Genomic DNA, 14,642 nt, shown 5'->3' on the forward strand with positions numbered 1-14,642 from the left:
GTGACCTCTTGAAAATTTAATGACCGTTTTCTAAAAACTAAAATTATAAATTGTTACTTCTAGATTAGATAGATATATTTTTCTAGTAATCGTACATTTGCTTTCCTATTTTATGTAGGCGCTTGTTTTAATTTTAGGCTATTTTACTAAAAAAAACAAAAAAATAATTATATTTCCATTTCTTCGCTCTAGTGTCGAGGCAAAGCGCGGCGTTAAGTTCAGTCATTCAACACTCAATGCTTCCAGAATTCGGCGGAAAGTGGGGAACGGAATGTTTTAGCACTAAGTTCCCTCTGTGTGCGGGATACAGTGTAAATAATATTAAAATAAAATTAACATATATTTTTTTTAAAACTATAATAACAAAAATAATAAAACATGTTTATAAAAAGAAAACAAAAAAAATCCATAAAAAAGGTCAAAAGTTATTTGGCAGCGGTGGGATTCGAACCCACGCCTCCGAAGAGACTGGTGCCTTAAACCAGCGCCTTAGACCGCTCGGCCACGCTACCACTTGCCAAATAAGTCCAAATTGCTATTCATTTTAAAGGTCTTCTGATTAAAAGACATTTTAGTCTAAAAATATGTAGTTTACTTAAATATTTATTTATATCCTATATATGAAACAGTTTGTAAAATTTTAATTGCAATTAAAAATTAATTGTTTGAAATTAGTTTTTTTTTGTTTATTGTGATTTAATTCAAATAAAAGTCAATCGCAATTAAAATTTGCTCAACTTTACTTTGTATGTGTAATACACATGAGAGGGGTTATATTTATATAACTATACGTATGACGTCATTGTGACGTAGTTAAAAAAACCTAGTGTTAAGACACTCCGTTCTACTCATTTGAATTTTAGTCCTTTGAGAGAACATCGAACCCACAACTGTCGCATTTACATTTATTAATTAACTCTACTAAAGGCCTAAAACTTTAAAAAAAGCTTAAAAAGAAAAAACTTTTCAAACATTTCACATACAAATGCCTAAGAAGTTTAATTTTCACGCTTTTAAGCGACATAAGAACTTTTTAGAACAAAGCGGAACTTTACACGTACCTGAGCTTGTACTACTAACATACTTTCACGATTATATGCAAGTTTTTTCTGTACTATAAACTTTTTTTTATATAAGAAAGTAATCACTAAGACTAAAAAAAACACTATCATATATATTTCGCCCTGATAGGGTATCAGGAAAAGAAACATATCGATAGGTAGTAGGTATAATATAAATATATTATTAATAGTGAACTCAAATCAGCTTCACACTGTATCCTGCACACAGCAGGCTAGACAGAGGGAACTTAGTGTTGAGACACTCCGTTCCCTATTTTCCGCTGAATTCTGGAGGCATTGCATGTTGAGTGGCGGAGTAAATGAAAATATAAATTTAATCTCTCTCATATAAAACTAAGAACGGCGTTGAATTCCGCCACTCGACATATAAAAAGTATTAAAGATGTATGAATACTTCAGGGCTACCTCTTATTTTTGTATAAGTATTTGCTAATATAAATTAAATTCCCTGACATATATATCTTTATTTGCAAAGATTAGTTATCAGTAAGGTGACATACTTATTGTATTTAATTTATACTATTTTTAACCAACAAAACTGCAATGTCCGATAGTGGTGACGTCCGATAGAGGGCGTGATGGTCGTTCGTTCGATTTCCATTTGGAAGAATCATATATTAAAATGAAGTTCATTTTGTAGCTTGAATTCGGAAAGCGGAGAACGAAATATCTTGTCACCAGATCTTCTCCGTATACTCTGCTTGCGGTATTAAAATCTGGAACAAAAAGAAAATAATTTATAGCATTACTTAGTATAGGTACTAGTTTCCTGAAATACCTATGCGAAAATAATATTAAAATATATACGTATATATTTTTATTTTTATTAATTTGCTCTAGAAAACATAAGTGTTTATTTATATATAAAAGATAAGCTAGATATTGAAGTGCCTTAACACTTATCTATATTCGACATTTTATAATTGGTTATCCTTATAGCAAACATGCTTTGAATACAGTGTTGCTTATTACAGGGTGTTCTCTACTTACTATGAAACGTGTTGCATCTTAAATAAGCGTTTACATAAAATATTATTATTATTTACTATTGTTTGTGGATTGTAAATAAAATGTTATTAGTATTAGATAGTTTTTTTATATTGTATTGGCTCTTATATGGAGAGTGGTTAAATAGAAAAATCATCGAGAAATGCTCGAGGTAGTCACTACAAAGATTTCGAAACATTAGATTACCAAAAATGAATTCGATCCGTGCCCACCTTAGAATAGTCTTGTGTCCACCTCAGAAATTTTATATACAAAAAAATTCTCTAAAAAAATAAGAAAACGAACTAACTAAACGATTATACGAACATATCTGTGCAAAGCTAAAGCTCATGCCTTCAGAAAATATCGCCCTGAAGTTAGCTGTTTTTATTAGAGCCACAGTTTTGATTTTAGGATTCTTCTTACTTTTGATTATTTTCTTCCCGAGTGACCAATGCTCAGAAAACCTAACTTCAAGGCGGCCACGACTCGTTGACCGTACTATACGTCCATGAAACTATACCTAACCGATTAATCCTTTTAAAAGTGTTACATTTAAAATATGATACTGTTCAAGCACTCTATTCACATACTCTGATACAAGTTTTACAGTAAGTATATCAAATGTATAAATACATGATAATAAACTTTTATCTATTAATCTTTTTAAAGTATGCCTCCTCTTTTTAATATTATTGATAGCATTATCATAATATTTCAACAATGTAACAAATTATAATTACTTATTCCATTTCAAAAATTAAATATTTAAAAATATAATTTAATAGAATCTATGATTTACAATTTAAAATAGCAGCTTCACCCTTTTCTCGCAAAGAAGGGTAGGCAGAGGCAACCTTGTGCTAAGACGCACATCCGTCCGCCATTTTCCGTTCACCGTTCCGTTTATTTTTGTCTACGGGAACAGGTAAATAGAAATATATTAAATAAAATCATCACCTCTGGGTAAATCCTCAACCGTTGCGTTTACAATGAGATTCTTTACTACTGTGCGACTCCGGCCTTAATAATCTAAATGTTAGTCGAAATTAGTATTTAGTAATTTCGTACATCGTGTACCATAATATTAATAATCATTTTAAATTAACAAATAATATAATAAAATATACCTACAATGTAATAATGTTCCCTTTCAATCTATATAAATAAAAGGACTTGTCCTCACTGACTGAGGTAAGACGTGCGCACAGCCGTAACCGCTGATGGTAGAAACGTCAAATTTGGACAGATGTTTGCTTTCGTAATCTGGACATCCACAGAAGGGATTTTGAAAAATTTTAATCCTAAAGGGGTGAAATAGGGGTTCAAAGTTTGTATGACAAAAAAAATTAAATCGGCACCGTTTTTTATAAAATTCGGAATTTAGATTTTTAAAAGTATTTAATTGAACACGTGTTTCATCGTTTTCTAGAATTCTCCCCCTAAGAGTGTAAATAAGGGATTGAAAGTTTGTATTGATTTCTTAAAAAATCGTCACCAACTTTTATAAAATTTGAAATTCAGACTCTTAAAAGTATTTAATTGAACACATGTTTCATGGTTTTCTAAAATTCTTCCCCTAAGGGTGCAAATAAGGGGTTGAAAGTTTGTATGGAACAATCTTTAAATCGCCACCGATTTTTATAAAAAATGAAATTTAGTCTCTTAAAAATATTTAATTGAACATATGTTTCATGGTTTTCTAGAATTCACCCCTAAATAAGTAAGCGAAGCTGCGCGCGTCCGCTAGTAATCTATAAAAAGCATTAAATATTAATCTTTTTCTCAGCTTCACGCTGTATCACGCATGTGGCAGGGCTAGTGTTTAAAAACCTCTCCTCCCTCTTTTTGCCGAATTCTGAAGGCATTGTATATTGAGTGGCGGGATTCAACGCCGCGATTTGCCCTGATACCAGAGCAAAGAAATAAAAATCAATTCCAATACCTGTCGCGTTTTCAATCATGCACGCAAACCTCTCCGCTATGACCGGCCTTTATTTCCGTTAAATAATAATTATTATTTAATGCTTCTTATTAGTTTGTTTATAGTAAATACGTACAATTAATAATTACAATATTTTATAGCATATCATGAGATGTAAACGGATTATTTAGATTATTTTCCTCAAACCGTGCATCGTGTACGATCGTTTTACTAATGCCGTATAAATAATCGAGCTGTTTTAATCTAACCGCAACATGGAATACCCCGTTTTCAAAAAGTAGTATTTTGTATCACTTAAAAGACTTCCTGCAGATTTTGTTTTTTTGGATTTTGTAATAGGAGGATGTAATTTTATTTATAATTTCAAGCTTCCCGTATAGCACGGTAGGCAACGGGAACCTAGTATTATGACACTCCGTTTCAACTCCGTTTTCAACTTTCCGATAAATTTCGGGACATTGCGTGTCGATGTAGTGGAACTCAACGCCAAACTTTGTGATGTTACCAGAGGTAGGAAAATATTAAATAATTAATTGTCCGAGTTGGAATCGAACTCACAATTATCGTGTTTATACTCATGCCACTGCCTTAAGATTATGAATTTTAAAACAGAATGATATAATTTTGTATGCAAGCTTCACGCTTTTCCCGTATACCACACGGTAGGATATACATAGGGAACCAAAAGTTAACACACTCTTTGTCAGAATTTCCGCTTATTTTTTTAGTACTGTAACCCCAGACCCATTTTGATCTAGTTCTCAACCGTAGCGTTTACAGACAGACCTATGTTTTAAGAATATATTATAACTATGCCCCCAAATGAAGTTTTAAACCTGGTTTGGTTTATTCCGCTTATTAAATACCCTGTATGTTTGTTTATTACATAAATGTTATGTATATGTATTAAAAACAACGTGTCAAGTCCGTCTACTGACTGTAAGTATTTTATCACTTAAAGATAACTTAAGCTATAATTAATAGGAATATAATTTGCTTCTAACTTTGTTATCTAATATATGTTAAATTACGTACATATTATATGTTTCTTGTATACGTGTTGTGTATATGTCGGCGCAGTGGGTCTGATTGTAACTGTAAGCGCGATGGTAGCGGATTCAACCCTTTTATGGGAACTTTTTACTAAAGAAACACATACTTTTGGCATTAAATTCCACTAATATCTTGTGAAAAGAGATAGAGTCCAAAAATGTAATTTGGCAGGTAGTCGAGGGTTCTCGAAATTCCTACGGGAAAAAAGAGAAAACGAGATTTTCAATCGTCTTAAAAGATAAAAGCAATGGTTAAATATAAAAAAAATATACATGGCTCTATAATTTCTCAATCGTAAATATCTTTTAGATAATTTGTTGGGCTTATTTCTTTTGTCCAGCTATGGGCGTACAAAGGGCTGTAATAATATAAAAAGTATAACCTTAACGTAACGACCCTCGATATAGCGATTTCTTCTTCCTGTTTTGGAATTTTTCGAAATCCACTAAAACTGTCCCTAACATTTAATACAAAATATACCTTTACAACACGAATACATTTGTTCAAAACGAATTTCAATAACGAATCCTAACAGTTTACCACATTAAATTTCATATTAAATCCATGTCTCGACAGGCTCAGACTCGTTAAATATTACTAAGATAGTTATTATTGATTGGCGTTCAGTAATATAAACATTGCTGATTGACACCGTTGTTTTAAAGCTTGAAATGGCTGATAAACGAAAATCTGAGATCAATATTTTTTTTAAATATATATGAGTAATAATAGCAATATTCTCTATTGTACCCTCAAAAATAAAATGCAAACATAAAGGAATGTACTAGAAGTAACCTTATAGCTCCAGCTTTTATTCGATGACTTCACCGCGCGTGAGCGTGGTCGGGTCCAGCGGTTATGGACCTAAGTCACGACTGGTTTGCTTAGAATAGGGAAACTCCCCGCACGAAAGACGGCCGCAAGCCGAGGTTCGAGTCAGGTAGGGGATGCCCTTGCGCCGTCGATATCCTCTCAAGCAGCCACAGTGCTTGCAATTTTTTCACCCCCTCTTCTACCCACCCGGTGTCGTTGTAAAAGACAATAGGATTAACACTGTTAACCCCAAGTTCGAAAAAAGGCTTTATCGCTAAAACAGCAATCTGTTCCAAGCAACCTTAGTTAAGTAATGAATATATAGGTACATATATTGTATAGTATATACACGTCTCTATACATATTAAATATCAATTTATAATGATTTCATGCTTTATTCATGCGTGACATCGATGTGGGTAAACCTAATGAAAATGTGGATTTAATGTTTGGGAAAAAACATGGAAAATAACAACTTGTTTAAAATGGCGACTACGTTTAATTATATTATGAAACAAAGGTAACATTTTTAAAAAGAATACCATTATTTATAGGGCGTCATAGCACAACTCATTCTCGAGACATTAGTGTCCTTACCAGAGTGAGGAAATGAAAATAATTCATTGAGCCTGAGTGAAGCCTAAAAAAAGCTCATAGGGAATGGTATGGGATTATTGTAGTAACCTCAGCAGAAGAGTTCCATTATTCTCATCCTGGCTTTATCATTAGAGTTCCATAATAACATATTATTATTTTTTAACCTATTTAGCGAATTCAGTTTCTTTATCACGCAGTTACTAAGTTACAGAATCTTAAAGAGTGTGATTTCTTTAAAAAAATCGAAATCGAACTCGTACCATCATTCAAGGAGAGACAATTCTCAACTACGTCTTAAGTTTGTGACGTAATATGTATTTGCGTTTTATACAAAATATAAAATCCTATACAGAGTTTATTGGATATTCAAGGCACATCGTAAAATAACACATCATTTTATTATATAGTATGTACTAAAGATCCGTTCGCGGCTTCGCCCGCTTAAAGTACACAATTATTTATTTACGAATCGGAATTATTTTCGTTCAAATGACATTATCATATTAAACATAATATCTTATCTATACATTAAAACTTCAAAGATATTAACGTGCACAAACGCACAGACAGAAAATGAAGCCATTGTCGCAAAGAGAATTCCTAGTTAGGGAACTCAATTACTAAGGAATGTAAGTAATTTTCAAAGTGCAGTTTTGAGTTACCATCATTTCGAAATGCGTGTAGGTGCTTGGATACGAAGTGTCCTAACACTTAGATTCCCTCTGTCTACCCTAACCCTGACTCTAACTAACCCTCTACGGGATATAGCGTGATAATTATCCAAACAAACACACAATTTTTTCTATTCTTTATATCAGTGGTATCTATTATTACCTGCAGTCGAAGAGGAAAACAATATTTTCCTTTGACATTTCATTGTTTGAGACAAGAGAACTTAAAAATGAATAATCTTTATAATCATAAAAACAGCGTTTTATCCTGTTTAGATTATTTATTTTACCATTATTTTCTAATTAATATTTCTAATTTATCCATTACATGTATTATTGATTGCATTGTATATGTATTAATTAATATTTGTATATTTATTATTATTTTAACTGAGCTCTCTTTCTATTATGTGCTCTCTGTATCCCGAGTGAGGTTTTATAGCTCTAAGGTTTCTATGACTAGTTTGCAAAAAGCTGCAAATGTCCGCATTTGCAAGATAAATATTTATTAACACAATCTCAATAACTGTGAATGAATTGCGAAATTTCAATTAAAAGGTTGTATTTGTGTAAGGGAGTTTTTTAGGATTCATAAAATTATCATATAAACCTTCCCTAATTAAAGGATTATCTGACACAAAAAAAAAATAATTCTAATCGGATCAGGAGTTCCTGAGATAGCGCTCTCAACCGGACAAATTAACACATCACTTTCGGAATACAATTTTAAGTCAGCAATCTTTAGAACCTTATAAGTTCAATGAACTTATTCATGAGCAGAGCCTTTATTAGTCACAGTGAATTCCCTTCGTGGGGAGGAAAATGTATGTATGTGCGTACAGTGTTGAGAATACTGATTTGAATACAACCTTGAAATCATTTAATAAAAATTCCCTTATAACATCTGTTAAGCTATGTATTTCTTCTTTTCTAACAAATAAACGGAGAGGAATGAGAGGATTCTTTATTGGAGAATTATAAAGAGAGAGAAAGAGTTAATAAGAAAAAAAAACTTAACTTTAAAAAATTATATATTTTAAGTTAAATATATTTTTTTTTTCATTACGTTGAGTGGCGGAACTTAACGCTGCTGTATCTTGTCACCTGACCAAGGCACAATGGCACAGTGTTAGACTCAGCTCCTTAAATAGATGAAGGTTGATTAATATTTTTTTTTTAGTTTTATTACTCTGGCTAGACAATGAGTGTTGTTAGGCTTCGCCATCAAGAAGAGAACAAAAAAATAACCGCTAAGTACTTTCTTTATGGTGTTCAAAAAACGGCGGGTATATTAAGATAAAAATTCTAATTAACTTATTCAAGGAGGGAATAATTAAATTAATCAGCCAATACTGTTAATTATAATAAGTAATTTAATTCTTTATTATGGAAATAATTGTAATTAGTTTTAAAACGCTATCGTCTCATGGCCAAGGCTTTTCCAAGCCAGTTTTATGTGATAGAGAGAAATAAGGAAGTAACGGGTATTTAATAAAAGAGTGGAAAAATGATAGAGACGACACGGTTCGATTCCATACTTGAGCAAATTAAATGTTTAATATTGAAAATATTCCTCGCTCTGGTAATTAGGCAAAGCGCGGCGTTGAGTTACGCCACTCAACACGCAACGTCTGCTTTCGGAAAGTGGGGATGGAAATTTCTTAATGGGTGTCTGAATACTAAGTTCCTAGGTTCCGTCTAATTATAATTTTAATAATTTAATGCTTAAATAATAACTAATTTTAATTTAACTTTAGCTTTGTAAAAACCAGTATTATGTTTTCCATTTAGATTTAATCTAAATTACAATCACAGGTCTATAAATAGAAAGGAAAGTTGAGGTGACGAATGCCGGAAAGGAAATTTAAGGAAAAATATTAAAGACCTATAAGAATTTTTTTCTACTTATATAATTGAAGTGAATTCTTTTATCCTGCCATCGGTAATTGTAGCAATTATCCTTCACATTTGCCTTGTATTAAGTAAATATGCATAATTATAATATCTATCAATTTCTTTCCTTAAAATATATTTATTAATAATGTTGTTAGTTTGACTTAAACTAAAATGTATGTTCATATAAACTGGAAGTTAAATCATTTTATTTCATCAAACATACTGAGGGTTCCGTACCTATTTCAGTATTGTAAAGGAAAGGAAAGGAATAGGAAAAACAATTTATAAAAGCTGACAAACTTAAGTTTGCGGGCGTATGCATTCATTTTGTATAAAATGAAATACAATTGCAATTTTGTATATCTACGCAATCTCGAGATGAATGGTTTTGACAGACCGATCCTATAAGGGTTCCATTTCTTCGTTTTGAGGTGTGGAACCCTAAAAGTAGCAATATTTTTCATTTGTGTGTTTTATAGGTTAAATAGGTGCTAAAACTTTAATAATCGTTTAGCTTAATGAAACAATAATAGTTAACGGACACGAGCTGTACCAGAGTGGTTCGTTATCAACTGTTATCAGTAGCGATAGATATAGTTGCAATATATCAATTAACTCGATAAGTGGGTTTCTTACTAATTGCTTATACATTGTTGATTCTTATAGTGTTAGGTATATTTTATATATTTTTATTTTTATTATGATATTTTTCTAAGACAAAGAATTTGACAAAAAATTCATTTGAAGAATGCAAAATTTTTAAGGTCAATTAAACAGATAAAGTTAGTGATATTGACGAAACGTGACTTATTGTATCACGTTAACTATAAAAACATATATTATAATTAAAATAATAGTTAAAAAGACATACATATTCATGCTTCACGACCCATATCTTCATAAGTTGGTACTACTAAAAAATGAAAATACATTTAAAAGAAAATCATACTGAAAAGCAATATATCAATGCGAATGTAGCTGGATTTGAACCTAGACAGCATTCCCCCATAGCAGGGATAGCCTAGTGTTAAGATTAACTTAGTGTAAGTGGGGACACTTACCGCCGAATTTTTGTGAGTGAACGATTTCAACATCGCGCTCTCTCAACCAGAGCTGAAAAACGAAAATTAATTAAATATGATTATTTTACCGATTTGGAATCGACCACATAATGATCACGTTTAGAGTTAGACGCTGTTCCACAGCGCCATGAAGGCTTCAAATGCTTTAGACATTTGGAAATTCCGAGTCGTGAGCACCGATAATCTTTCAGCATTAGATGATCCGAGACCGGCCGTTAAGAAACATCACCTTTTTACCGAGTCAAATCGCACCTTATACTTCGTTTTCATTGTTAATGAAAGTGTTAATAAAATCCTTCAAAGTAAATATTTAATAATATTTCATGTGAAATTTGAACCTAGGACTATCGTGTATAGACGATGCCTTCCCCTAGTATATTTAATATGTTATCTATAGACACCATGTATAGGCTAAGAAACTTGAAAAACAGGTTACAGACCTTTGACAAGTATGGAATGTTTGTCTAGGTCATGGACTCAATACCATTAAAGTAGTAAAAATGTTTAATTATAGATTATGCTTATAATTAACTCTTTTCATATGTTAATATATATAATAGTTAATTTCTCGAAAGTTAAGTTATAAAGTTAAAGCTAAAAAGAATTTAGTGTAAGTTCGAAAGCTCTCTTTGAGATATATATGGGTATAATAAAAGCATAAAAAAAATATGGGTATAATAAAAGCATAAAAAATTGAATAATGCCAAATTAAAATTTGAACTTTAAAAAAAATATCCTATTACTTATTGCATTATATAAAAAGGTATTTTACGAGTGATTTTAATAATGAGACATATAATGTCTTATTGTCCTGTCATTTTTCTTATTTTTTTTTTCATTATTTTATCATTAATAGATACGAATAAAGCAAGTCAGGGGCAAACGAAATCGCCTCGTTACAATGTAGTATTCAATTTTTACTTTTTATTATATTTGTCTTAATTAAATCTTATACAACAATAAGTGTCGCATGAATAAAATATAGTTATTTCTGTGTTTTTTTAAACATCTTCCGGCAATAGATAGTAAAGAAGTTAAAAACATTAATTAGAAAAAGAAAATACAGATGAAACATAAGAGAAAAGTAAGTAAGGTTTTAGTCTACTATGTCAATGTAAATATCGCACGCTAATTAAGAAAAATTGAATAACTTTTCAATTTATAAAGGGCGAAACTTTAAATATATATAAATCTTTAAAAAAATCCGTTAATATTAAGTACGTACGGTATTTAGACCATGGTTGGTAGACGGCATGACGACAGCCACACAAAAAAATGTCTGCGCGTCTGTCACAGGTATTGTTTTATTCGCATAGCTACTAAACCGGTCCAAGTGAACGAATCTTCCGTAAAATTTCAGTAGGGTTACCATACTGACATTGAGACTTAAATTAGGGGAACTTTATTAACCTTAATATAATCAGATTTAATTTTTATATAGCTTTTTATTATAACTTTGTATTATTTGTACTTACCTGTTACTGTGTGGTCAATATATCCTTGTTGTGCAATATTGAAGAAAAAATTACATATCTACTAATTTTTTTAAATTAACTTTTATTGTATAAATAAGAATATTTAACATTTTTAATAAGAGAATGGTTGGAACTTGATGAACTATTAGATAGCTTCTCACGATACGCGTCATCTTCAATTAATATTTTCATTTCTTCGCTTTGACAGCAAGACTAAAGTTCGGCGTTAAGTTCTGCCACTCAACACGCAATGCCTCGAATAATACGTCAGAAAGTGGGAAACGAACTGTCTTAACATAAGGTTCGCTCTGCCTACCTGGTCGTGTGCGGGATACAGCGTGAAGTTTTTTATTTGATTATAAATATCAAAATTCTGTCTATCCTTCTCTGCGTGAAACTGAAAAAAATATCCTTATTTACCATTTGTTCCCAAGTCCATCGCAAAAATAGATTTAAATGACTCAAATGATAATAAAACAAGAATTACTTTGGATTAATATTATTATTTTAACCATATTTATTTTACTTATATTTTTTTTTATAATATAGTTATAAACAATGATATAAAGTAAATATTATTATAAAAAGAAATATTAGACAAATCCATTTAGTTTAAGTACATTCTCATTTGCACGTGATAACATAAACTGATGGTAGATCGTTTGTTGCTAAGAGATAAAATTACCTTTGATCCTCAAGTAGAATTTAAAACCTTATGAAATTTTATTTTAGGGGTCATATTTACATAGCATGCATATTGTTCTATTAACATACGGCGAGTACAGACGGCGTTATAAAGACGATTCTATTATACAGTCATTTATTATATAAGGTAAAATCAGACAGGAATTTTCATTATATCAGGATAAATAATTTAGAGTTATAAAAATAAAAAATAACTGTCATTTAAAATATTTATTAAAAGCTGCTGCATTCAACTGCTTATCGCTGGAAGTAAAATAACAATTTTAATTCGAATTTAAGGAATAACAATAAATGTTTTATTTACATAATAGGTGTGTATTACAATATATTAAACGTATATTTATTAATCAAACTCTTATGTACGATACTTAATTGAGAAAAGGCTGTTATTTCTTGTAAGATCCTTATTTTATAAAAAAACATAAAAATAAAAATGCCTATCAACATCTCTCTCTCTACGTCTCTTAGCTCTTGTTACCAACGTAACCGTAACGAGGTAACTTGTGAGGTCTCCATATTAAGAGTTATCTCAGCGCGTCGCGTGTCGGTTATGTGACACCCTGTACACCAAATGGCTGTCTAAGTGTCTAACCTTTTGATCTGTTTGCTTATCGAGAAAAGGATTCGTGTTTAATATTTATAATAATATTAATATATGTATATAGCAAAGTGTAAGGAATGTAGTGTTAGGACACTCTATTTTTTCTGGTTATTTAGAAAAATTGGCTTGGCTAATTAATGATATATATCTCATCAAGACTACAAGAAATAGCGAGTCTTGAAAGGTAATAAAATAAATCAGCTTCACGCTGTATTCCGCACACACCAGGGTAGGCAGAGGGAACCTAGTGTTGAGACAATCCTTTCCCCATTTTCCGCCGAATTCTGGAGGCGTTGCGTTCTTAGTAGCGGCCACTCAATCAATAGAGATTACCATTATTAAAATAATATAATTAGATACGATATTAACACCGCGTTTCATGGTAAATTCATTTAATATGTATATCTTATTATCATATATATATGTCATCAGTAAATTGCATATAAAATGTATTTTATTACCTTTTAAGAAATTACAATAATAACATAAATAACGATAAACAATCGTCACTTTGTAATAATAATACAAAACAATATTAAATTCATAAATTACAGTTTTCAAAAGCCTTTATACAGCCAGTGGTGGGACAGCGTCTGGCGTACATGTGATAATAGTGGATTCAATTCCCATTTGATGTTTTTTTTAGATTCATGCCGTATCCCCAGGATAGGCTTTACATCACTTACAATCCTGAAATTGACACGGGAACCTGGGTGGGTGAATCCGACTGGCACTTCATTTCATTTTTCAATATTTATATTCATCGTAAATGATTTATATTCTATTGTAAAACATAAATAGAATAAAATGATAAAAAAATATTTATTACCTTTTATACTTACAGGTATTTACCCATTGCTAACGTATACATTTAGTAATAAATAAATAAATTGAAGAGAAATATTATAAAGAATTATGTTTATTATTAGAGGTACGATTAACTTTGTCACTGATGTGGCTTTTACTAATCTTAGTAAGGTGTGTAAAAATCTTGTATTGTAATCTTGTATCTTGATTGGGAATCGAACTCGTACCCATGATTACAAAAATACACTTCAATAGTGCAACGATACCTAAATTTAGCTTCACACTGTATCCCGCATATAGCAGGGAAGTCAGAAGGAACTTAATGTTAAAACTCTCCGCGCCCCATTTTCCGCAATTTTTTTGAGGCATTACATTTTGGACAGCGGAACTCAACGCCGCGCTTTGCCTTGGAACGAGAATGACGAAATTAAAATATTAATAAAGAATAATTTATTCTCCCGAGTGGAAATCGAACCCACAACTATCGCATTTAGAATCAAATGCTTATGCCCCAGCGCGACGACGGCCTCAACTATCCTTCAAATTAAAATATTATGTTTTGCCTAACGAAGTCTTAGCTAAAAATGTAAATGACCTAAAATCATTCATCATCATTTTATATGCTTTATTAAAATTAGTTTTGATTTGGAACCTGTTTAATATTTTATAATATTAGGTAACGTGTTATTATAACTTTATGCTTATTTTTATCTCTAGAAAAATTTTATATAGAGTTTACTATTAAGGTAAAATTTATTATTAATACATGTTTCGTTATTCTATTAGATAAGCTTGTATATTGGTTGAAAATATATGAAACGTGTCTTTACATGTCTCCAAGTATGCATCCATTATCTGAAGTGATTATTTCTTTTTACGTTTTATCATATCTTCTTGTTTTGCTTGTCAAATCGGAGAAATAATTCAC

The 14,642-nt window shown here is 31.0% G+C and overlaps 1 protein-coding gene and 1 non-coding gene across 2 annotated transcripts in view; one reads left to right on the forward strand and one right to left on the reverse strand.

Moving 5' to 3' along the window:
- LOC146529618 (solute carrier family 41 member 1-like) overlaps window positions 1-14,642 on the forward strand; it is a 69,364-nt gene that overhangs the window by 6,458 nt on the left and 48,264 nt on the right. The window lies entirely within an intron of this gene.
- On the reverse strand, window positions 431-512 carry TRNAL-AAG (transfer RNA leucine (anticodon AAG)). The gene has a single exon. It is a non-coding gene; the product is annotated as a tRNA-Leu (tRNA).

This window comes from Heliconius melpomene, chromosome 18, assembly GCF_056956725.1.
Source record: "Heliconius melpomene rosina isolate 202511_hmr_F chromosome 18, ASM5695672v1, whole genome shotgun sequence".
NCBI classification, from domain to species: Eukaryota; Metazoa; Arthropoda; class Insecta; order Lepidoptera; family Nymphalidae; genus Heliconius; species Heliconius melpomene.